At 41.7% G+C, this 26,662-nt stretch overlaps 1 long non-coding RNA gene across 1 annotated transcript in view; it reads left to right on the plus strand.

Annotated features, from left to right (window-relative positions):
• Positions 1-26,662, plus strand: part of LOC144773483 (uncharacterized) — a 200,200-nt gene that overhangs the window by 90,990 nt on the left and 82,548 nt on the right. The gene's annotated exons all lie outside the window — the stretch shown is intronic.

The raw sequence follows: 26,662 nt of genomic DNA on the forward strand, positions 1-26,662 counted from the left end.
TGGAGACTTCAACTGTACACTATGCCAGCACAGCAGTAACAAAGTGTGCGAGTTGAATGATCTTGATGACTCTCTGCTTGCCCATTTTAAACATACTCCCCAGGGGGATGCATTAAACTCAATCATTCTTCTTAACGACTTATCCCCGGCAAACAACCTAGTGGACAGCCCGGTGGTATATTTCCCAACATTTCAGGGCTGGGGCATAACCAGCACAATTGATTTTATGTGGATTACCAGGAGGTATTCTGATCTTTTAGAAAATTTCCTGGTTGAACCGAACCCTGCCAGTGACCACAATCCTTTAATAGCCTCTCGCAAAATTAAGGCCCCAAAGGGGATGGCTGTGGACTGTCCTATATAATATAACTGTAATCAAGGGGTAAGGTTGAAATGAAATACTTTAGATTTGAGGAGAATATAAGTAAGTCTAACTTAACTGACGTGATGACCTGTTTAACTTATTTAGCCCCTCTGGAATCCATCATAGGGAGTTTTGAAATCCTATGTGAAGATGTGGCAAAAATTCTGCTTAAATCAGTAAAAAAAATGAATCGCCCTGAATATAAATGGTTTGATTTGGAGTGCTTAGCGGCAAATAGAGCTTTAAAAACAGTATTAAGCACAGTACCATGGGATAGGGCCTTGATTAAGGAAGCTAAAGGTATTATAAAAACACAATAGGGCGTAGGAAAGAAGAATTGAGACACCAGGCCTGGGAAGATTTAGAAAAGGCAGGAATGTTAAGAGATTCTAGGCCCTTCTGGGAGGTGATTAACCATCCACTCTTCAAGGATGTAAGCAGGAATGGGGAAACAAATGTAACAGGTTTAGCCTGGGAGTCTCATTTTTCGAAGATTTTTAACCCAAATGATATTAGTTTACCGGTCAGTCAGATATACTTTTTAATCCTGAATCAGCCTGGCAATTAAGTGTATCCCTAACTTTAGGCGAAGTGGAGGAGGCCCTTAGAAAGGGCATTGCCGCTAAAGCCCCAGGCCCTGACGGGGTACCTTTGGACCTCTTTAAAAGAAATCCGGCACTTTGGGGCCCTGTATTATTAAATATTTTTAGAGCTCCATAACGGGCCAGATCCCAAAATCTTGGAAGAAAGCTGTGGTAGTGCCAATATTTAAAAAGGGAAATAGAAACGATCCGACCTGTTACAGGCCGATTTCCCTCATAGATGCCACATGTAAGGTGATGGGAGGGTAATTCTGGCACACCTGGAGTTATGGGCTAACAATGCTGGGCTATTATCATATACCCAATATGGGTTTAGGAAAGGAATGGGAACTGTCGAACAGTGCCTCAACTTGTCGATGATCATGGGCAAGTACATGAAAGCCAGGGGGGCGTCGATCCACCTGGCCTTCATGGACTTGTCCAGTGCCTTCGATACTGTGTGCAGGAGCAAGTTGTGGGCACTGATGGAAGATCTGGGCTTTGAGGAACCACATGTCACTCTCTTTCGCAGACTACATGCTTCTATCTCTGTAGTTATTCGTTATGGCCCAGGCGGAGAGAAGACCAAGCTCATCGCTTTGACAGAGGGGGTCCGGCAAGGCTGCATTGTAACCCAGTTTTTATTTTTAGTTTATACAAATGGGCTGGAGCAGTTTCTGTTGAAGAAACACTTGGACTTCCCAAAAATAGCAGGTGCCCAAGTACCTTTAATTTCGTATGCTGACAATACGGTCTTGATGGCCTTGACTGCCAATAGCCTACAGGGATGTTTGGATGCTCTCACCAAATATATGATGTCACGAGACCTGAAAGTGAATTATAAGAAATCCTTTGTCATGGTATGTGGGCCAAAATTAACGAAAACACAAAAATACACACTGAATGGGAGAGTTATTGAGAAGGTAAAAATTGTTAGCTATTTGGGGAATGTTTTTAACTCTAATTTAAATTGGGATCAACTTTTAGTATCCCGGGTGCAATAATCTTCTAAAGTCATTGAGGGGTTGTTTCGATTTGCGGCCAAACTTGACAATAAGCCTGTTGCAGAGCTGATAACCCTGTACAAATCAAAATGTCTGTTGGGAGCAACTTACGGTGCAGGAGTGTGGGGATATCAAAAGAGTACCCCAATTCAAATAATCGAGAACACATTTTTGAAGAGACTTTTATTTATCCAGTCTACGTCCCCTACATCATTTTGCCACTCCGAGGTTGGCATGGATCATATTACAGACAGAATACACATGGCACCCCTGTTTTTATGGGGGATAATTTGGTCCTCATAGGAACTTCATTTCTCTTGACTTGTCTTAAAAGATTGCATGAATTTAGGCAATGCAATGGCGGTCCCCTTGTTACGCTACGTTAAACAAACTTTTTATAAGATAGGGTTAGAAGATTTTTATTATAAGCCTGAGTGTATACTGCCAAACATGAAAATGTCCATAAAAGAAGCTTTTGGATCTGAGCTGACTTTATCATCAAGTCAAGTCAGGGACATTTGTATAGCGCACAAATCACATCCATGGAGTCTCATGGCGCTTGCAGCAGTCTCTGACAGAAGGGAAGGGCAATTAATTTGCAAAAAGCCAGCTCTTTAATCTCTTACGGAAACAACCGTGTTCAGGGATACTACGGAGATGAATGGGCATTTTGTTCCATGAAGCAGGAGCCAGAAACGAAAATGCACGACCACCATTTCTGGACGTTCGTATTTTTAAAGGAGTCAATAGGAGTTCGTTTCCAGATCTGAGTTCTCTTTTAGGCCGATACCATCTCAATTTTTTGGACCAGTACTTAGGGCCTTTTCCATACATCTGTCTATGAGCCAGGCATAAAAATTTAAAGAGGATTCGCTTTTTTACCGGAAGTCATTGCAGGCTTCTTAAACAGGCAACTGATGGAGTTCTTCGTGGGAGGTTAAGAACCAACCGAGCTGCAGTGTTCTGAAAAACCTGGAGCCTGCTCAGATGATATTCATTTATGGAAGCTAAGAGCGCGTTTCCGTAGACTAATCTATTTATTATTAGACCCTGGACTAATGGTTTTCCGGCCTGTACGGGGATCCACTTGAAAATCTTCATCAAGCTACGCATCAGTCCAAAACAGGTACCAATGATGTGATTAATTGGGTTATTCATGGTCAATTTATTATCCATCTGGAAACCCACATTTCGGACTGATTCCTTTGATATTGGGCAGCTACCTAAAGTGATTGGCCACCAGTCATTTGTCCAATGTTCTACTACTTTGCCGAAGAGCCTAATCTCTGATTTACTGCCATTTAACTGCAGGTGATTAGTGGTCATCCATTCCTCAACCTGTATCAGGCAGTTTTTGAAACGTTGTTTGATTTCATTTTGATCAGGGTCTAGTGTAACTAGGATCTGAGTATCATCGGCATAAGACAGAACGTCAAAGTCATGGGCTCTAATCACTTTGGCCAAAGGAGTCATGTCGACATTAAAAAGCGTTGGGCTCAAAATAGAGCCCTGAAGAACGCCCATTTTACAGGTCTTTCGCCGTCTGTTTTTGTCGATCTGGACCACTGTTGTGCAATTGGATAGATAGCTGGAAAACCATTTTAGGGCGTTTCCTCTGACACCAATCTCCCACAGCCATTGAATTAGAATGTGGTGGGAGATGGTGTCAAATGCCGCAGATAAATCAAGTAGGACGAGGATGGTTGGCTGGCGCTTATCCAGCTTAAAACAGCAACAATTTTATTTGTCTTTTAGCTTGCAGAGTAATGCACGTTTTTTAATGACAGGATTTTGCTTAGGCACGCTGCACTGTCTTGTGGCTTTTCCAAAACAGGAGGAGTGGTGTGAGAGGCTACCCCCCTGTCCTTGTAATAACATAGCCCAACAAAATACCATGCATCTAATGCTATTTTGCACATTATATAAAGACCCAGGGTGCACTTTCTTAAACCAATTTTAAACAAAAAATGTTTCCGCTCCCATAAAGAGGGTATTCATTATTTACATTCCTTAGCAAATGCCACAATTTGCAGCTCTGTGCTTAATGTTATAAAAATTGTTTTATAATAAAGAAATGATATGCAATGTAAAAGTATGTAATCAGGTATCTAATTGTTTGCCAAAGATATTTTTTATGCTTTTTTGGAAATATTGTCTTATTTTATTATTGTATGATTTCCTTGTGAACTATTATGGTTTCATTTGGAATCGAATAAAGGTTTCTGACTGACTGACTATTTTCAATATACAAATAAGAGGGCTTTTAAAGGGGCATCACCCTACTGTTTGCAGTTAGAAATGTAAGGTATCCGTTTTTTCTGATGACATTTGTGGTTGATCAGTTACTAGCACCTGACCTGGGGTGGTAATTAAGTCACAAAGGATTGCAGGTCAGGTTGGACAACTTTAACCTTATAAATCTTGGTGGGCAGACTAAGGGCGAGCAGAGAGTGGTCTAGGGCACCAATGTATCCTTCTCAGGTGTTATTCTTCTAATGTAAAGTTTTTTTCTTTTAAGAAGCCCATATCCCTTTGCTCCATGCAATGAGAAGACAGGGATGGTGGTCTGCTGTCTCTTGCTGTCCTCCATCCCTGTATTTGCAGGCATTACTTGTCTCAGAAATGCATTTGGCCTCCTACTTTTTAAGGAGGTTGGAGGTTTTGGAAACCTTCTTCGAATTAATATTTGCAATGTGGCTGAAAGGCCAGGTACATCGCAAAATATGACCCAGGTCGCAAATCTGACAGCGTGCAAAATCTAGTGACTGGTTTTCAACCTAGGATTCATACTTCAGGACTTTGATCTCAAATTCCAATGCCTTTTTGTATCACAACTAGCTGATTATCAATGAATTAATTGATTTGAACGAATACTGATTACCACAATCATTCTCATCCTGTCACTGTTTCTGCGAACTGTGAAGTTGATCCAGTGAATGTTTGGAGTCCTGGGACTCTAATCGATGATGCTGCCCAATTAGGGTCTCTTAGCCACATAATCTTCTTCCCTGTTTTCACTTTTTAACTCAGGTTGTGTTTTTAAAGGTAAATGTAAGGCTTCCTCAGGTTTACAAACAGAAAGAATCCAAACTCCCTACCATTGCACTTAACCTTCTCACTTCATCCTATAGAGGTGGATCAGATTATAGACTAGTTAGTGGATTAATTATGTCCACAGTTCTTCAGTTTTTGCAGTAGATCATGTAGTCCTCTTTTTAATGCAAGGTGTCTAAATCTAATGTTGACATGTAATCTACCTCAAACTATTTGACAAATCCTAGATACTAGACCCAATAAGTGGAGAAACACTGAGGCTACACAGGCATGTCTGCTGCTTGGACACATTACTGCTTATATGTAAGTCCCATAAAAAGTCGTAATCCTGAGATCCAGCCAGTTTTCAATTAGCCATCACTAGCGTTTAGGCCGCAAGTTTTATCCGTGGGGAATAAAGTTTGCATTATGTTTATGACACCATATTTGAATAAATGATTGCAGAGAAAATGAAAATTAAACATTACAAATATTGTCGGCTTAGCATTATTGTTTACATCATAAGTAAGTCCATTTGCTATATTAAAATCTGTTGTAATTAACACAACTGCACCTTAAAATGAACAGGCCAAAAGTTCTTCAACACCTCTCAAGGACATATTTGGGGGAGGTCCAAAGCAAAAGAAAAAACATAAGCATCATAGCCCAGTAACCCCCTCAAGTCCTGCCTCCAGTTGTAAATGTGCAGGTCACTGTAAAGCACACAACAACATTGCAGAAGACAACTTTCCTACTTAGAACAATTTTACAACTTGCACTTATGCTTCATTTGACAAAGTACTGCCTTATTGGTCCTAAATAAGAAGTACGTCGAAGCTACAGCTACACTACAATTGGATGAATGATTTTAAGATAATATAGCACTTCTCAATATGACACTGACAAATGAAAATTGGTAAAGAGATAAATTCAAACAGCACTCCTTAGTATAAGAATAGAATGATTTCAATCATTATGAGTCAGGTTGTCACTTTACACCTTACATATAAGTTTCAACAGTAAAAAAATGAGTTTGGAATTATGTTCTCAAAGGGTTCATCTGTAAATGATGTCACACTATGTCTGAAAACCTCTGCAGAACATTATCACACAAAGTGAGAATTTAGAAGGCCAATTGTTTGTGATTGGTAGTGAAGCAGAACTGAGTAAAGAGGGCAGTATTTTTCGTCTTCATTAAATGCCCTCTTTAAAGGGAAATTTAAAAAAATGGAGGAATTTGTTATCAGCCGTGGCCAGTGCAGATAAGAGCAGTGGGGTGGGGAGTGGGAGCTCGTCAGAATATGGAATAGGGAAAATAAAATAAAATAAACTAAAACCACTTAACTTGCGATGAGCGCAATGTAAGTGGCTTTATTTAATTTTTTTATTTTTATTTCATTTATAATGAAGAAGTAACAAATATTTTAAGCACTTGGCTTCTAGAATAACACTTTAATTGTAAACAGAGGACCATTCAAAATCAGCCATCCATAACCCTATATATTATTACGAGAAAGAGTCTGGGAAATTTTAACGGTAGCTCGTTAATTCGGTATTTGCCATGTAAATCCTTGGAACCCCCTAAATCAAGGCATGAAATGTGATTTGGCAGATGTGTCCCAATAAACATTGATAAACATAGGGGAGCTCAGGCTCGTGGGGGCAAAACAACTCGCTCACCTGCATTTCCTGAGGGGAGAGGACCCGCGGACATTCAGGCTCTCCCTCGCTGCTGTTTGTTGGGCGTACGGCCGCCGTGTAGGGAGAGCGGCACTGAGCCTACATTCTCCAGTGTCCCCTGCTTCCCTGACAGGGACGCTGAAACGCCGCCTCACAATCCCGCGCCCGGAGGTGCATAAAGACGAGCTTCTCCTCCCGTGTCGCGGGACGCGCGTGGGCGACGCCGGGCGGAGCCTGGGCAGAGGGCGGGCCGTCTGTGGCCATCCGGAGCCGGAGGAGGCAGGGCAGGGCAACTCCCTTGACATCACGCAATGGGTAAGCGAAAGAAAACTTTATTGACTGATGAGGGGGGAAAGAAGGCTAAGTTACCTAGACACTCTGAGTCTATCATTTCTTACCTGTCATCTGCAGTGGGCACGTTGTCTAAGGAAATTGCAAATGCCGAACTTGAACTGGGCTTATCGGCCACCCTATCTCCCACGCTCCCACTATCTTCTGTCGCCAAACATGCTCCTGTTATCCCTCTTGAACCTAAGGTGGTCATATCCAATGTGAACTTGCTGTTGATACAAACTGTTTGTTCTCCACAAGGGAATCCTGTGGTCCCGAACTCGTCATTGAGCCAACAAACCACTGGCAGTGCTGTCACACGGAACTTGGAGAGGCTGGAGTACACCGAGGGTACCCCATTTGTACCCCCTGGTCCTGATATTAATCTGGGAGACCAGTTAGAGACATTGTTCCTTGCTCGGATCGAGCCTTTGCTAGTGGGGATCGCTAAGGACATAGTGGACACACTGAACACTTGCCTTTCTGGGTTATTGAATAAATGCTCATTAATTGACAAACTGGTTAATGATCTTACCCCAGTCTTCCATTCTGTCACAGGGGTCGCCCCACTTGATTCTGGTAGAGGTTCGGTGGTCTTGTAGCTCCGGGTCGCCTGCAACCATGGAGGGCGAAGGAAATCCTCAGAGCGCTAATACAGCCGCAGGCGCAGGACGCCACAGGGCAGGATTTCAAGGGAGTGTTAGTCATCCACTTAACCCACCGAACCCAGGCCCGAGTAAGAGGGCCAGGGGAAGTAAATCGATTCTTGATTTACCCCCGGCGGCCGCGCCACTGGTGGCCATCTTTGTTGGCGTACCCCCATTAGTAGAGGGCAGGACAGAATCAGCGGCTGATTTAATAATTAAGGCTAAGTCTTGGTGCGCAGATGCTAGTAGTGGCGGGACTCGAGTGGCTGACAGGATCATATTTGCTAACAGGGTGGGCTGGATCGGGAAATGACCAAAGTTAGTACAGGGGGACTGTGCTGTTATCAATTTTGACAGCCCTGACATGGCCGATAGACTTTTCTGGGACGGCTCTGATGTTAGGGGAGGAGACCAGATGAGACCAATCCCCCTGGGGTTCTTCTAACCCCCTCCTATGACTCAAACCAGGCCTAACTATTCAGCGCAAATAAGAAGGAGCCCAAACAATGAAGTCGGCGGGACAGGGCAAGAGGGTTACATACAGCACACACACACTAAACCAAGGCGGGACCTTATCCAGAACGTCCCATTTATATAATCTATGCACCAAAGTAAGGAGTTTGATGGGCTACCCTTGAGAAATTGTTTTTCTCCCCTATCTGACATCGAGGAAATTGATTGACAGTCAACCATTCCTCTGTCGGATAGTGTTAGTACCATCTTCCTTGTTGACCACGGGCTTTGCAAACTGGTCAGTTGGAACATAGCTGGCTCCAGATCAAAGAAGGCTGATGTTGCCTGGACTGGGTACATCAGCAGCCATGACATCATAGCGTGTCAAGAAACCTGGGATACCTCTCCAAACTTCTGGCTGGATGGTTTTACCACATTTGCAATCCCAGCTGTACCGAGCACAGCCGGTAGACCAAAGGGAGGCTTATACCTCTTATTCTCACTAAATCTCAAGGGCACTTTTAAGATGATCCCAAGTGGTTCACCAAACTTACTAATCGTAGAGTGGGCTGTATCACATAGCTGCAAAATTGTAATATTAAATTTTTATAATTCTTGGGACAGGGCCAATGGAAACGACCACATAGCTGCTCTGGACCACGCTCTTACTATACTCAGTCAAAACAAAAGTTACACTAATTTCGAATTTATTTTATTAGGTGATTTTAACGTTCATCCATGTGGTGACCGTGTTTTTTAGGTGAACAGGAGGGTTTGTTAGGCACAGGGACCCCCCATTTTGAGCACACTAAGTCGGGGGAGGCCCTTGAGGAGTTGCTTGCCAACCATAATTTGTATGAAGCCTGCATCTCAGAGGGAAGGATAAGAACTGTCACGTTTAAAGGTTCTGACCCCGGTACCATTCTGGATTATGTCTTCATGACCCCGGGCATATTACATAGGGCTGTGTTCTACAACGCTATAGTCTCAACCTATAGTGATCACAACCCGGTCTTGCTTAAGTTACTCTGGGAAGACCACATGGGATTTAAACCTCGTCATGACATTCCGGGGCCTGCCCTACGCCCTGTAGATCAAGGGAGAAGACTCAAATGGGCCAACGTAGTACCGGGGAACTTTATGGATGACCTACTTCCCACCATTGAGGGGTACATAACAACTTGCCAGGACCGCTGCGCTTCTGCCCCAGAGATCATGGGGGCATTTGAGTGTATTTGTGTCCAAATCTCGGGAGCATTGACGGCCAAGCCATCTCAGATGGTGGATAAGAAACACAGATGGTTTGACACAAAATGCTCTAAAGCCCATAAGGCGTTAATGGCAGCCCTAAAAACCTCCCCGAGAGACAGGTTAGCGATAGCCTCGTTGAGAAAGGAATATAAGGTAATAATCAACGAGAGGAAAAAGGACATAAAAAACTCGGCCTGGGAAAAACTAATGTCTACTGACATACTTCGCGACAGCTCCCAGTTTTGGGCCATAGTTAACCAACCCCTCTTTTTAGATGTGGACAACACGGTCCTGGATTGTGTTGTTCCAGACGAAAAGTGGATTAGCCACTTTAGAGAGGTATATGGTGACAAAGAGCCTGGCGCCCCCAAAAAGCCATGGACGGCCTTGGAGTGCGCTCCCCTAACCTTTAACCAAGCCGAGGTAGAGAGAGCTATCTTGGAGACGTCTAAGAAGAAAGATCTGGGGCCGGACGGGGTCCAGGCTGACTTCTACAGGTACTCCCCTAAATTCTGGGCAGGGGTTTAAACCCACGTTTTTACAGCTGCAAATGAAAACATTTTCCCTAGTAGTTGGTCCACTTCAATCATCGTGCCCATTTTCAAAAAGGGCCAACGCAATGACCCAGGGTGTTATAGGCCCATTTCCCTCCTAGACTCTGCAGTTAAGATCTTAGGCAGAGTCTTGTTATTTAAACCTAGAGGCAACATCGAGGGGTGTGGGGGCTTATCAAATATCCAGTACGGTTTCAGGGCAAAAAGAGGTACCTTGGACCAGTGTTCCAACCTTCACCTCTTAATATCCAAGTATACGGTTGCCAAGGAGGGGTTCTTGTTCTTGGCCTTCATGGACCTCTCCTCTGCATTCGACTTGGTGAACAGGTCAAAACAATGGGAAATCTTATAGGTGTCTGGGATTGACAAATCACTTGTGAATTTCATGGCATCATTGCACCAGGACCTGTTTGCCACAGTGCGGGTTACGAAGAAGGCAGGTGCACTGATTGTTTTAAATCAGAGCGAGGAGTCCGCCAGGGCTGCATCCTGGCACCCCTCCTCTTTACCATCTATATAAACGGTCTGGGCAAACATCTTGAGGCACTGGAGGGGGACGTCCCGCATGTAGGAGAAGTTAACATCCCGGCTCTCCTATACACAGACAAAGCAGTCCTGATAGTTCGCACTGGGCTGGGCCTTTAGCGCTTATTGGCATCATTTGGTGCCTTCATGGACCATCTTGATTTAAAAATTAACGCGAAGAAGTCCCATACGATGGTGGTGGGCCACCACAGAAATAGGGGTAAACCTATATCCTTCTACTGTAAGGGCGAGGCAGTGTCCAGGGTGACAGTTTTTCCTTATCTTGGGGTTAGTTTTGATGACCAGGGCACATAGGGACCTCAAAATAAGATCAAAAGTTTATCTCTGGCGAGGGCCTCCTCAGCCCTTCTAGGATTTGCAAACAGGTTAGGGGCCAGGCCCATGGAGGCACTTTTAAAAATTTACAATTCCAAGTGTATATCTGTTGTTATGTATGGGTCTCCACTGTGGGGGTACGTTTCTCAGGACGCAATACAAACAGTGGAAAACAAGTTCCTGAGACGTCTTCTCTCTGTCCCTCAGTCTACCCCTACCTTTTCTATTCATGGGGAGGTGGGCCTAGACTACTTTACCGATAAACTTAGACTGGCTCCTTTATTATTTTGGTTAAAGACCTGGCTAAATGATGAATTAACCCTCAACCATGCTATTTTACACAATGTCATGACCCTGGACTATGCAAAGAGAATAGCCTGGCTGGAGTACGTGAGACATACTTTCTTACAGCTAGGACGTCCGGAACTTTTTAATTCCCCTTCCTGCATCAAGAGGGAGGATATCAAATAGACCAAAGCGATCTTTATGGAAAGGGCCAGATTGACTCGGGAGGAGCAAGAATTTAATAAACCCGCCGTCAGATCATATTATTTGCTGCTGAGTTCCCCTTCCCTTGAGCCTTATCTCAAAACTGTAACTAAGCCCTTCCATAGACATTTGTTAATAAAATTTAGATTTAATTTAATCCATTATTCCCTAGGCCGTTACCCGTCCTGGAGTAAACCAGAAGAGGGCCCTCCGTGTAAATGTGATGATTTTTCCCACCAGGACACTATGCATTTTACTATGTTTTGCAGTTTATATTCGGATGCTAGGAAAAGATATTTGGTCCCAATTCTAAGAATGGCCGGATTTGTTCAAGTTAGGCCAGCTCTAGTTTACTTAATGTCCTTGGGCAGTACTACCATCATATTTGGAGTAGCCAGCTTTTTGGTGGCGGCTCACAGAACTAAAACAAATTTGGTGGCATTGGGGGACCTTACCTAAGCTCTTTAAGCTGCACTTATCATTTATCTGTATTGCCTCTGTGTCCTAGTGTTGTATATAATTCTCTTGCCTGGTCGTTGTAAATCTATGTATCCTGTACATTTGTAAATTTGTATTTAAATGTTTTAAAGTCTTTTATGATTTTTAACAAATCGAATAAAGTGAACTTGACTGACTGACTGACATAGGGGAGCCCCACCCAATCTATGTTTTTTAACTTCCTATCTGGTTCTGTCAGTTGACCAGCAAGCAGAACCTCCGCCTTCAGACTTGAGTGAGGTAACCTGTTAAAGAGTTGTCACTATCTTGCAAAGAGATGTAGGCTCCTTTTCTAACCCCCCTGGTGTAAAGACTGATGCACCAGTATGAATAAGAAATCCTACTGGACTACAACCCAAAAAGCAACACTGCAGGGGTAGTGTTTTTGGTCATGATTAGTCCCTTTATATAATTTCAAGGGTACAGTGTAACGCCAAGCCCTCTTTAATTAATGAATAACACTATAAAGATAGCCTTAAGAAACACAGAATAATACCTTAAAATGTATATTTCCTAAAACCCAAGTCTAGTACATATAATATTGTTGGTGGCCACACAGGATGTAGAAAAATCTGTAATACAAGACATGGCAAGTGAATACTATTTGAACAACTGTAACATCCTATTGCTACTTTTAAGTGCTTCACCCTATCATTGCTAAAATTTAGCATAAGCATTAAATAGCAAGCATAAACATTGAGTTTCTAAACATGGATCACACGGCAAACAAACCAGGCAAGGCAATATGTCCATAACTAATAGTTTAGTCAAATTAGTTCAAAAAATGGGCTAACCTAGAACTAATTGCAATACAATTTCTGTGAGTGGATTCCTATTGAAAATTTTCCGTAGAAAACGATGGTGAAAAGTCTACCATCATGACGCGTTAATCCAATATGGCGGATTTTTCAAACTGGCTGCCCATTATTTGAGATATAGGGTATAACAGTTTATATGCCCATGTATGGTATCATTTTATATGTTTTTAGGGATGGGAAAGTCAAAAATAACATCAAAAATTGTTTCTGATGACCATAATATCAAATTGGGATTAACACAATAAACAACGATAATTATATGTTAATATGCCAAATATAGTTTTGACATTATTTTTTATGTAATTTTTTTTAACATCATTTGAAAAGGATAAACAAATTTCAACAAGATAATATAGCACTTCTCAATATGACACTGACAAATGAAAATTGTTAAAGAGATAAATTCAAACAGCACTCCTTAGTATAAGAATAGAATGATTTCAATCATCATCCATGTCCACTTCCATGGAATTGCAACAGCTTATTCCTCGACAATCCGTGCGCGCATCTGTGCACACTATTCCCTGTCTTTTGCAGAGTCACACATTGACTCTTGATACAGCCACATGTCACACATTTTAATAAATGATCTGGTGCTGGTGCTTGACTCATTAAAATGGGAGCCAATCTTCCATCTTTCACTTCAAATCCCCACGGTAACGGATCCATATGAATACCCATCCACTGCTGCACCTGATGATATACTCTGAGCAAATTAAATTTGCAGGCATCCTCTGTAGGACTTCCGGTTTCACATGTATTGTTGATTTTGCTGTCTTTGAAGTGAAAGTTCGAAGTCTCATATCATGTAGTGTGCTGTCTCCTGTTATTCCTCCATGCAACAATATAATGGCATTAAGACCAGCATTTTCAATTTCTTCTGTTTATTTTTGTGAAGTTTGGAATACGGCAGCACTTTCTTTGAAGCTGCCTGATTTTCTTTATAACTTTATGGAGTCACGTTTTCCTAATCCAAATGGTTTGGAGGTGGTATCACATCCTACTATGGCATGAGCAAATAAGATGTGAGAGCAGAAGTCATTACCTAAAGCTTTTGCTAATTTCCTCATATCATACACAGTTATGTTTTTGGAAGATTTCCTAGGTTCTTGGGAAAGGAAAATATCAAATTGGATTTCTTGAAAATGATGAAGGAGTAGTATGAGAAGATCGGTGTCCTCGCCAACAATGGCTGTAGGATGAGTTTTGGCTGACTTAATAGCCTCCACGATTTTGTAGAAAAAGTATCTCCATATCCGTCGAATACTATTATTGCCTGGCCATACTTTGTTAACACATATCTCTCATAGGCAAAAAGCAGCTCATGGAATGTCTGATTCGGACTCCAAGGAAGGTATAGTATTTCTTCTTTCTGCTGCAGCTGAACATTCAAAACAAAGAACTTCTGAATAGGAGCTGCAGAATCTCATATGATTTACTGCTTCAACTACAAATCTTGAGCTTGTGTTGTCATGTAATTGAATTGCCAGCCCTAACTGCAACAGTGCAACTAAGACACGTGGGCGCACAGCTTGCATATTTCCCTGTCATATAGAAGCTACTTTTCTCTCTCTGTTGGTGTTATCAGTAACAAAAACTGATAATAAGAGCCTTAACAAATCAGGAATATAGCTCACATTATAGTCGACACTACTCATGTTTTCAATGGGTAGATATATTTCTGGTTCTACAGGGATGTCTTTAATATAATTTCTTATTATTTCATCAGCTGCCATAAGGAGATTGTTTCGATCCTCTCCAACATCTTCATGGCTATGACTGTGGTACTCTTGCAATACATGAGCAGCTGTACTTTTAGAAGTAATAACATCAGCAGTCCCGGCAACTGTTCCTATGAAGATTTCATCTTCAAAATGCTCCTTGAGTTTTTGATTCATATACTTCGAACTGTATGGTTCGCTATCTTCTGGCAGTAATTCTAGCATTTTATTAACAAGTTCTTTAACAGTAGTTTGTTCTTCATCATTTTCCTCCATGTATTTAACTACTTGAAGAAAAGTTTCCTGGCAAACTGAGTCCTCTGGTCGACCTGAACATACTGGGGGGTAATCAGTGAACTGCCCGGGAATGAATTGTCCAGTATAAAAATTGACCTAACACTGTTTGTGGTAGCATGCATCTACAGCATATAAATCAGACACATTTTGGATACGTCTCTTAACTTTGTCTGCCCATTCATCATTGCGTTTGTTGCATTTTTGTAAAACTGATGATTTGAATTCAACTGTTCGTGCATTAAACCACACATTTTTTTTCCTCTCCCTGAAGTATAAACTGAACTCAACTTAGTACCACAGAAAAAAAAATTCTAAAATCTAACGGGGTTTCACACGACCGTAGAACACAAGCAGTTGTGGGATCTGATTCTTTCTCCTGAAACAGGGTTTTAAAGTTAACAAAATGCGCTCTACATTTCTTGTAAACTTTCTGCCCAACACAAACGTAAAACTGAGATATTTTTCTCTCCTTGCATGTTTTTGGAATTCCAGTCACTCCTCTTTCAGTGAGTACAGATACATCGTCATCTTCTTGAAACACCACTTCACAAATGAAACATTTTTCTACGTCCATTTTCACTGTATCTCACAGCAACTCGCAAGAACCTGTAACACATACATGAAACATTTTTGATAAACAACAAAAACAAACAATAAAGACAAAGTTACAAAACAAAACACAAAAAGGTAATTGTAATATTTACAAAACAAAACACAAAAAGGTAATTGTAATATTTACGTTCCTTCACACTTTGTCATATAAGTCAACGAAAAAATGTTACAAACTGATTGTAATATTTACGTTCCTTCACACTTTGTCATATAAGTCAACGAAAAAATTATACAAACTTTGTTTATCTGAAATATTCCGTGATTATTTGATATTATGGTCATCAGAAAAAAATGTTGATGTTATTTTTGACTTTCCCGTCCCTAAAACATATAAAATGATACCAGACATGGGCATATAAACAGTTACAGCAGTTAGCGACAGCTTTCAGGCAATAGCTACAGGTTTGGGGCCCGCTTTGCATGTTAGTGATATTTATTGCTAATGACATGCAAAGTGGGCGTACCCAAACTTTTCGCAACTGAAAACAGTCGCTAACCCAGCTATTGCCTATTAGCAAGGAAGGCAAAGCGATAAAAAAAAAATCGCGCTAAGCGCGATTATCGCTAAAACCTAACGCATGCTCAGGCCACTTCTTAACCCGTAAATACAATGGGAGGTGGATATTCAGGTTAAGTCCCCAGTAGCGATGATGCCTGAATATTGCTGGATTCCCAGCGATAGTCAGGCATTTTGCCGCTATCGCCGGATATTTTATCGCTTTGGAGATAAACATTGATAATAGCACGTTATCTCTGCGATGATATCTGGCGATAGCCGGCTATAAAAAATAATGTGATAAGCACATTTAGCGATAATTATCGCTATTTGTTGCTAATATGCGCCATATTGTCCATCATTTTCAGGGACTTTGGCTTTTCTCCTTGAGGATTCGGCACCAGGAATGGCACAATTATGTTCCCGGTGTTGTATCTTTACTTTGGGTTTAGCACCAGATAATGAAGGGAGATGGGCATTTGCAATAGAACAGCTACAACAGATGCAGAGCATCCAAGAAAAGTGATATCCCTTTCATGTTTGTTCTTGGTGACATTGACTGTTTAAGCATCAACGCTATTATTTACTGAAACATTGGAAGAGGGACTCGCCCATCATATTGTGCATATATTACAATCAGCAACTGCAATGATGAATGAATGAATTATTACGCATTTGTATAGCGCACGGCTACCCTTAGGCATCCCAGCGCATTAAGTACCTAGTCATTCCTCCAGCTCAAGGGAACATAAAAGTTTTTAACTGTTTCCTGAAGGCAAGATTATTAGGTTCCCCTCGGATGCCGTCGGGAAGCTTGTTCCAAAACTTTGCGGCATGAAGAGAGAAACGACGGCCACCCATTCTAGTCCTTTTAATCCTGGGAATTGTTAACAGGTTCTTATAATTTTGATCTGAGGGTCCGTGGACTATGGTGAAGTTGAAACAAAGGTTGTAGTATAGCAGGCCCAGAGTCGAAGATAGATTTATGGACGGTGCACATGGCTTTAAACCAGATCCTTTGCTGAACTGGAAGCCAGTGCAGCTGATGTAATGCGGATTTGGCCGAGCTACGCTTAGGCACCTCCATAAGCAGACGAGCGGCACAATTTTGTACAGTTTGCAGAACCTTAATAGTTCCCAATGGAGCGCCCAAATAAACTGCGTTCGCGTAATCCAAACGTGATAAGATGAGCGATTGGACCAACAAACGCCTGGCTACAAATGGAAGAAGAACTAGAATCTTTCTAAGTAGCCTGATTATGCCATAACAGGTTGCCGCAACCTTACCTGCCTGTATCATGAAACTAAGGTTGGGGTCCAACCAGACACCCAGGCTCTTGATTTGTTTCTTGGGAGGGGGCGGTGACCCAAGGCAACTCGGCCACCAAGGGTCTAAATTGGTGGGTGCCATGTGTCCTAGCATCATAATTTCGGTCTTAGAACCGTTAAGCTTCAGGAATGATGCGTCCATCCATCCAAGGACTTTAGAAAGACATGAAGAGAGGTTGGAGCCTGAGGTATTATGTCTGGAAAGGGCGACTACCAACTGTGTGTCGTCGGCGTAGGTGACCAACTCAACCCCCCAGGGTAGAACCATCTGAGCCAAAGGCCTCATGTATATATTAAACAGGGTAGGACTTAAAGAGGAACCCTGGGGAGGCCGTACTGCAGAGGAATCTGCTTCGACATTGTCCCTTCCTCAAAAACAGCAAACATTCTGTTTGTGAGAAAGGATTGGAGCCAACTTAAGGCCAGCCCTGTTATCCCAACATCACTCAGCCTCTGCATGATTATCGAGTGATCCCTGCCTAAACCCCTTCTCGAATTCCACACTGTAACGGTGGGAGAAGTCACAGACAAATTAAAGAAAGTAAAATCAGGTTCCCCTAGTGATCCCGCATCTGCTCAGATCCTGACAAAAATAGCTCCTGCTATGATGACTGAAATAACGGCAATCTTTAATTTATCTATAGCCCAAGCCATCTTTCCTGAGTCCTGGAAAGAAGCTACTGTAAGACCCATTTTAAAAAAGAACAATGCTGACCCGGAGCAACCAGTAAACTACCGTCCTATCTCTCTTTTGCCACTCTTTGGCAAAATAATGGAATCACTAATCAACACCCAATTAACCAAACATCTAGAGGACAACATGTTACTGGACTCCACCCAATCGGGCTTTAGAGCTTGCCACAGCACCAAGACAGCTCTCCTGGAGGTTGTAGATAACATCCGGCTGTCCCTGGACGCCAAGCAATCGGCCATCCTGATTTTACTTGACCTTTCGGCGGCCTTCAACACCATCTCTCATAGCGTCCTACTAAAGCGGCTAACTGAGATTGGTGTCGAGGGTCAAGCACACAGATGGATTCAGAGCTAATTGACAGGTAGGCAATCAAAGGTCAAATTAGGCCGTTCTCCTCATCTTATGTGTACAATGATAGAGGTGACCCACAGGGCTCGATTTTGAGCCCAACCTTATTTAATATATACCTATCACCTCTAGCTAAAGTAATCAAAGCTCATGGCTTTGAGACGTTATCTTACGCCGACGACACCCAGATCCTGATAACCCTAGGACCAAACCACTCAGATGCCAAAGGGAGATTCCAACAGTGCATGATCTCCACTCAAGAATGGATGACGACCAACCACTTAATGCTAAATGCCGCGAAAACGGAAATTCTGCTATTTGGCAAGGCCAATAAAATATGGTCGGAAGAATGGTGGCCATCATCCCTAGGCCCTTGCCCAGCTCCTAAAAATTCAGCAAGGAACTTAAGTATCATCATCGACGATAAGCTGACTCTGTCCCAACACATAAATAAAGTGGTTCATACCTGAATTGAGCAAATGAGAAGCCTGAGAAAAATCTTCAAGTGGATTCCACTTGCTTCCCGGAAACCCCTCATCCAGGGCCTGATAATCAGTCGCCTTGATTATGGGAATGCACTATTCGCTGATGTGAACGAAGATCTCCTAACTAAACTTCAGACACTGCAAAACTCTGCTGCAAGGCTGATTCTTTACCTCCCTCCCCGTACCCCTCCAGCTCCGTGCCTAAGGACTCTTCATTGGCTCCCAATTAGAAAGCGCATCAAATTTAAGATCTGCTGCCTAATGCACAAGTCCATCAATGGACAGGGGCCAAAGTACCTTCAGAGAAAGCTCCAGGGCTACTGCCCAGGAAGGAGTCTACGTTCATCAAATAAACACCTTTTAAAAGTCCCAAAGGTCAGGACTGTTAGAAATGGGGACAGAAGTTTCTCCAAAATAGGCCCCACCACCTGGAATTCGTTACCATTATCCATTAGAACTGACCCTAACCACAAAACTTTCCGTAAGAATCTAAAAACCTGGCTATTTTAATCTGTACACTGCCACCCGTCTCTCTAACTTTCAGATTTAGCAAGCGCTCTGAGACCGAACGGTGACATATGCGCTATACAAAAATAAATACATAACATAACATAACATTAACAGTATCGAAAGCTGCGCTGAGGTTCAATAAAATAATGGCCGCGCAGCTTCCGGTATCCACGATTTTTCTCACCTCTTCGATCACTGCAATAAGAGCTGTCTCCGTGCCTTGTTTACATCTAAAACCTGTCTGGGTGGGGTGTAAGACACTGTTGTTTTCCAAGAAGGAGGATAATATGATGTTAGCATGTTTTTCCGCCAACTTGCTTATGCCTGGTAGCAAGGAGATAGGGCGGTAGTTGGCCCAGTCCTCTGGGTCACGGTTGGGCTTCTTTAGAAGTGCCTTCACTCTTGCCTGTTTCCAGGGTGATGGTACCATCCCTGCTGCAAAGGAACAATTAATCACGTCTCGCAGGACTGGAGAAACCGTTTCCGAGGCTTTATATCAGTAGTAGGCTTGGTGAATATTTTGGTTGTAATAGCAGTTGTATTAGATTTATCAAATCCATTAGTGGCAGTTCCTGCGGAACTTACAGAACAGTTTCTTGCCAGCAACATATACACCAAAGGCCTGTTCTCACTTGAGAGGTAGCCAAATTGTGAAAGACCGAGTGCAGTACTCGCTTAAAGTAGTCACACAATCATATCCCAGATTGTATGCCAGGGTTTTTCTGCATTGTCTCTCAGTGGAATTCTCCCATTCTGAATTAATTTTTTAGATGTGACTGGTTGTATTTCTTTTTCAGAAGAAAGATTAGAACTCCACAGCTGATGATCAGAAGAATTATTGTAACTTTGCGATATAGACTGGAGAACAATTATTAGAAAAATGAAAGGATTTGCTGAAAAAACAAATCTAATGTTCTTGAAGAAATGCACTATGCCAATGGTGTTGGATGAACTAAAGTTTGTGTGCACAAGTCTGTAAAGTGAGTGAGATACTGGGTTTGCAGAAGTTTTTCAATTGCAGATGCAAAATGAGCTGTTTGTAAGTCAAAAATTTCTATCTCTGAGGTTAAGAAGAAATCTTTCTGCATAATAATGGCAAACACAAGGAGATGATGGACGGAGCACTGAAACTTTTCAGACAATCACCCCCAGTCATAGATCTGGGTTGGGAAACACCCATCGCATCGGGGTCAAAACATCGCGGTGCTATCGCACCGCGACATTGACATCGCATCGTCGTTCACATCGCATGCTTTTAGTACGCATGCTACGACGGCGCGATGTCATTAACATCGCATGCAATTACAACGCATGCGATGTTAATGGCATATTACTACGCTAGGCTTTGACTAAAGTAATCATGCAAATCAAACGCTTTATTAAAACGGAATGGATGCATGTGCCTCTGACAAGACACACTTCAGTTATTTTGTGTGCAGGTTTAAATACATTACAATGTTTGGCATCATGCAGGCTTGGATTACACATATCAAATGTGATTGTTAAATAAGCCCCATTATCCATTAGTGTGTTCTGGCTTGGCACAGATGACACAGGTGCCTCTATTAATTTACAACTTAATCTTGGCTGTAAAGGGTTACAGGCCCTATGCAGACTAATAGAATCCCAAAGGAGTGGGTGACACCTGGCTCTTGATCACAGAGGTGATGCTCGACTACCTATCTCTCTTATTGGGATCAGGGAATTGTAACTGTTAATCAACTGCAAACTCAGAATGGAAGGGGGATGGGGGATGTGACAAAATAACTAACATAGACACTTGTGTGCCTTCAGGATCAGCCACCTTGTTCTTCGAGTCGTACGTGGGTCTCTTTTCAATCCTGGAGAGCCCTGTTGTGATATGTGCTCTATGTAGTGTGAGGGCAGCTATGCTGCAAATACAAGAAGAGAGGTTTTTGACTAAATAAGTAGTCTTTAAATATTCCCTGCTGCATTTGACATGTGTACTAACAGTTACTTACACAATAATAACTCTATTGCTGCACAGACTTCCAATGGTCAACTGTTATCCTTGGAGTTGTGGCACTCCAGTCAAAAGCTATATTGTGTTTTCACATCACACACTAAGGTACACCTTGTTTGCTCAACACTAGGCACAAGGTGATCAAGAGCATGCTATTGGATTCACTGACTACAGCACAATAAAATATGTGACATAAGAATGTCACTTGGTGCTAACACCAAGGCCTCGGTATGCAAATTAAATAATACCCACAATGTCTCAATGCTCAAGAGTTCTCCTGTTTTCTGATTTCAGCATCTTAAAAACAAGTCTTTCATTGATATGCATTCAGTTAGTGCACTAACCTTAAGGAAGGTATTTAACCATGTTTTCTCTTCCTATTTTATAGGTGCAGCATTGCAGTGATGGCGCTCTCAGCTTGACTGGATTTGCAGTGGAGAAGATGTCTGAAGCATCAGAGATTTGCAGCTGAACCAATGCGGCAGTGTTTTCTGCATCGCTGGATTTGCAGGGGAGAAGATGTCTGCAGCGTCGGAGATTCACAGGAGAGCTGCAATTCAGAAAACTCATCCAGGCCGTAGATATGTTCAGGTGAGAAGGATGGCTGAAGAGGATCCGTCCTCATCAACCAGTGTGTAATCTAATCCCTGCTTTGTTGGTTGCATGCGGTATAAACACCATACCCACTTCCAAGATAACAAGGTAATCTGAGCGTGAGCTATCGAGGGGGGCTATAAGTCAGCCCACATATCAATATAGTCATGATGAGTAGGTTCAAAAATCACCGTAGTCATATACCTATAAGTCAGCCCAAATATCACCATAGTCATGATGAGTCAGTCCAAATAACACCATAGTCATCATGAGTCATACTGAAGACCCTGGCGGATGATACTGTTTGTGCTTTGGTGTTTCATGACTCAGTGGCCTAGGGCCCCAGGGATAATTGCCATGTCAAGAATGTCATCAAATCTATGGGACAGTGAGTCCAATGCACAGCCAGGGAAGCATTGAGATGTGTGCTCGATCTCACAAGCCCCCCACACACAGGGTACAGGAGGAGTGAGAATACAAGGAGGTTAGGGTCATGACAACCCCTAGGATTTGAAAACCCAATTTGTACTTATGAACACAGGATTGTTTTGTGTGTAGGAGGCTGATTCAAATGGTAACTCCCACACATTGTAAAGGAAACTATTGTGCATATTTATATACCAACCTGAAGATGTGTTTCTGGTATTCATGTACATAAAAAGTTGTCATGGACAGTGAAATTACTCTATGTAGGTGCCATTTGATGTGAGAGTCTTCTGCTACAGAAAAGGTGGCTTATTCCATCTCTTCAATACAAAATAGGGGGTATGTGGTTTGTTTTAAATGCATGATTTTTTGTGTTGAGGTCAGATAATAGTGCTGGAATATGCCACTTTTGTTAACAAGCTACCAAGGCATTGTGCTAGAATTTAATTTATGGAGCCCTCTGTTTAACTGTTTAATAGCTTGCAACTTAGCCTGTCCATGTTGTAGGAGATTTAAGTTTTCCTTTAGAGGATCAAAGAATGAATACATTTTAGTACTTATGTAATTTGGAGAGTGTATGCACACCATGTGTAATGCCTTCAAATATAGTTTGCATAATTTCCCTGTCAATTTCTCAATTTCTTTCAGCTGCTTCTTTTTCTGAGTATCTTTGCATTTATTTAGCAATTGTATTACCCTCTGCTAATAGGAAACCTTTATCTTTAACTGTATGTGTACCCATGAGGAAGTTACACTAGGAACGCTCCCTGGAGGCCTATCTATCTATTACACTGAGGACTCAATCACTACTGGGCTCAATATGAAAACTATTTTTTATTTTTCACACAATCCCTCAGTTCAAAAACAGTGATTGCTACTGCATAATTGGGGACCCCCTCTAGAAAATTGTACTTTCAGGCCTGGGAGAAGTTGGGAAAAAAACAAGAAACACTAGGAACGCTCCCACTAGGCCTATCTATCTATTACACTGAGGACTCAATCACTACTGGGTTCAATATGAAAACTATTTTTTATTTTTCACACAATCCCACAGTTCAAAAACCGTGAATGCTACTACATAATTGTGCACCCCCTCTAGAACATTGTACTTTCAGGCCAGGGAGAAGAGGGGGAAAAAACAATAAACTCTAGGAATGCTCCCTCGTGGCCTATCTATCTATAACACTGAGGACTTAATCACTACAGGGCTCAATATGAAAACTATTTTTTATTTTTCACACAATCCCACAGTTCTAAAACCGTGAATGCCACTGCATAATTGGGGACCCCTTCCAGAAAATTGTACCCATGAGGAAGTCACTTAAATCCATTGTTTCACCAATTGTGGACAGATACTCCTTCCCAATTGTGGACGGCTGCTCCTTCACAGCTGTGATGCTGGAATTTGCTTGCCATCATTGGCACAGCTTACCCTCAATGTATGTGATGGCAGTTATAGGTACATATTTACTGTGCTTTAAGTCTGGGCAATTAGCTAAAGGATCAGACATTTCAGTAATAAATCATGTAATGCAGACATCTATGTCAATTGGCCACAGAACCATCCCTCTGGTTTTTAATATGGTTGAATTGTCTATAGTATTTGGGATCATTTAATTTAATTTTGAATCTGTAATATTTCCCTTTCTTTTCCATCTTGGAAACTCTGTTGAATTTACATTTGGAACTGTGGGCTTCTTGAAATCTCCAATAGAACTAAATCCTAGACATACAGTTGGCTGCACAATTTATTTTCGTGAAATAATTTTCTTAGGAATTATGCATGCTCTAAATAAGGCTCCTTTGCCTTGACTTTTCCAAAATGTGGTTCTACAAATATCAATTTCATACTCACTCCCTTGCACTTCAACATTTTCAAAAAAGTAAGGGATTATATGAATGTGTGATTAGTAATTAGATTTTTACGTGGCTTTTCTTCTTTCTTTAAATAATGAAAAGCTGTTTGAACCGACCGATCAATGCTAATAAAAAAGGGGTATTTCTTCTGGAAATTCCGGTGGCTATATATGGGTGGAACCCACAACACTCCTACTGTCTATAAATATATATTTCAAGTGTAGTGCTGGTTCTGTGTATGTAATAATGACCAAAGTTTTGGAAATCAAACATTTCTTTATGATTTCTAGCATTTACATAAGTATCCTTATTGGACAAAGAGTTTACACTTCAACATTCTTTTAACAATGTTATTGTCCCATTGATCTGAAAGGGTACAAGATATAATATCATCAAGATCAATTTTTAAAACATAAGAAATCTGCAGTCTCTAAGTCAGTCCCATGATCTGGATCTGATGGGGGGCCTTCTCTCAAACTAATCCATCCAGGATATGCTGTGTCATTCATAGCATAAACATCTGCCATGCTCTGTGAAAAGTAGAAGGTAGATGAAGTTATTGGACCACATACATTGTCAGAGGTATACCAGGAATGTAATGTTCATTTATTATCAACGATTGAGTCATCAGCATGACAAGCTAAATTAGAAAGAAAACTTCAGTAGTAATCCAGAAATAGGGCGGTGTTGGAATTCAATATTTATCATGGAAGCAACAGGAAGCAGAGAGCCAGCGGTGGAGTTTTTCAGAATTTTCTGTCATTCAAAATCATTTTAATAACATGTTATTTCTTTAAAGGGCATCATTTCAAATTATGTGGGTTCCTTTGGCGGAGCATAGTAAACCATAGCCATAGTAGACACTGTTGGATTGTTGAAGCACAAGGTTCTATTATAGAAGCTGGCATTTGGTGTAAAACTGGAGATATAGCTCTACAGTCCATGAACTGAAGCTCACGATATCAGTGTGGTTGCTTTCACCTTTCTTTCTTGGGTTAAATCGTTCAGAGTAGCAGAGTTTGTGACTTCCTACTTTGAAAAACATGTTGGTGCCAAGGGAGGTTTGCTGAATAGAATCAGCCACATAGTGCAGTTTAATATCATCACTGGACAGCTTCCTGTTTTGCTTTGGACCAGGCATCTGAGGCAGGAATTCAGTTTGTGTACCTTATAAGCCATGAATTAGAAGGGTGAAGGGGCCTTCTCTCTCGCCATCATCATCATGGTTCTGTTGTCCTACTCAGTGTGCAGTGTATAGATTGAGTCCCCTTCCTATATTCAAAAGCAATGTATTGGGCTGCAGTAGAAGTACTCAGTTCCTATTAAAAATAGTTGCAAGAAGGGAAACATTGCCTTGAGTTACTTTTACTGTGTAGATTATTACAAACCACAACAAAATCACTCAGTCTGCATCCAATGCATTGCATCATTCATTACCTGTTCCATCTCATCTACAGTTAATGGGCAGTCTCTCTCGGATCAGAAAGGAGGATAGCTATAGTAGTCATTATCATGTTCCACTTCTTTTGGAGGGACGAGGAAAGATGTTATTTTTTCTTCTATTTTGCATAATCCAATCATCATCTGTCTTGAGGGAAATGGATTTAGGAGATTCATGAGGATTCAGATGAGTGTACTGCGAAATGCAGACAGCTGAAACTCGTACAATGAAATAAAAAGAGTAGAAGATGGGTTTGTTGTGATTCAAAGTTTCGAACCAGAAATGCAGACACACTCCCATCGCTAATGCTTTTACTAATGCCAATTAAAAGGTATCTTTACTCTTCAACCGTTCACAACAACTTCTGACTTAGTAAGTCTCAACAGTACAGTATACAGTACACCCTTGCAGTGAGTGTAATGTCAATAAGTAAGGATTAGGAATCTAACTTACCACCGCCCGCCACTGCTGCTGGCTCACCCCCTGCATCTTCCCCTAACAACTGCCGCATCCTCTCCGTCACCAGCTGCGTCGCCTTCGCTTTACTCATTTTTTAGGTGTCATATACACCTCTCCCTATTTTTCAGTAGCAAGTTTGAAAAATGAGTAAATAATATTAACGCATCATCATCGGGTTTGATCGTATGCTTCCTCCACCCGGAGGGGAACCACTGGTTATACAGTAGTGATTAGTGATGAAAATGTAAGTGAGAAGTCAATTAGGTTTTCCGGGTTCTGAGACGAAGAGCAAGCACAAGTCGTGTACCACCTGCGCAAGAGCAGGTACCGCCTTCTCAGCACGCCCGAGGAAGTTTTAAATGAACACAAATAAGGTACTAATTGACCTTCTTATAATCAGGGCCAAAAATCCTGTGAATTACCCCACAATAGAACATTGCCATAATATTTTTCACTATATATTCTAGGTCCTGAAGAAAGTCAACTTGACCCCTTCTGGGCAGTTTGTGGCTGAAACATGTCGACCTTTTTATGGACATTATACAGTGTGGAAGCCCTATAACTTAACTTCCTATGCACGCCCACATTTTTAACCAGGCTTGCTTTCCGAACCCAATAAAAATTTGTCATGTCTGGTCATTCAAGCTTTTTATTAAGTACTTCTCACTTACATTTTCATCACTGATCACTACTGTACTAACCAGTGGTTCACCTCCGGGTGGAGGAAGCATACGATCAAACCCGGTGATGATGCTGTCACGTTGCTAATAATTCGAGCCTTGGTACATAAATGAGGGGTTTTTATCGGTATCCGAAACTAATAGCAAATAACCCTGGTTACTCAGG

The sequence above is a fragment of the Lissotriton helveticus genome, chromosome 1_1 (genome assembly GCF_964261635.1).
Source record: "Lissotriton helveticus chromosome 1_1, aLisHel1.1, whole genome shotgun sequence".
NCBI lineage: Eukaryota > Metazoa > Chordata > Amphibia > Caudata > Salamandridae > Lissotriton > Lissotriton helveticus.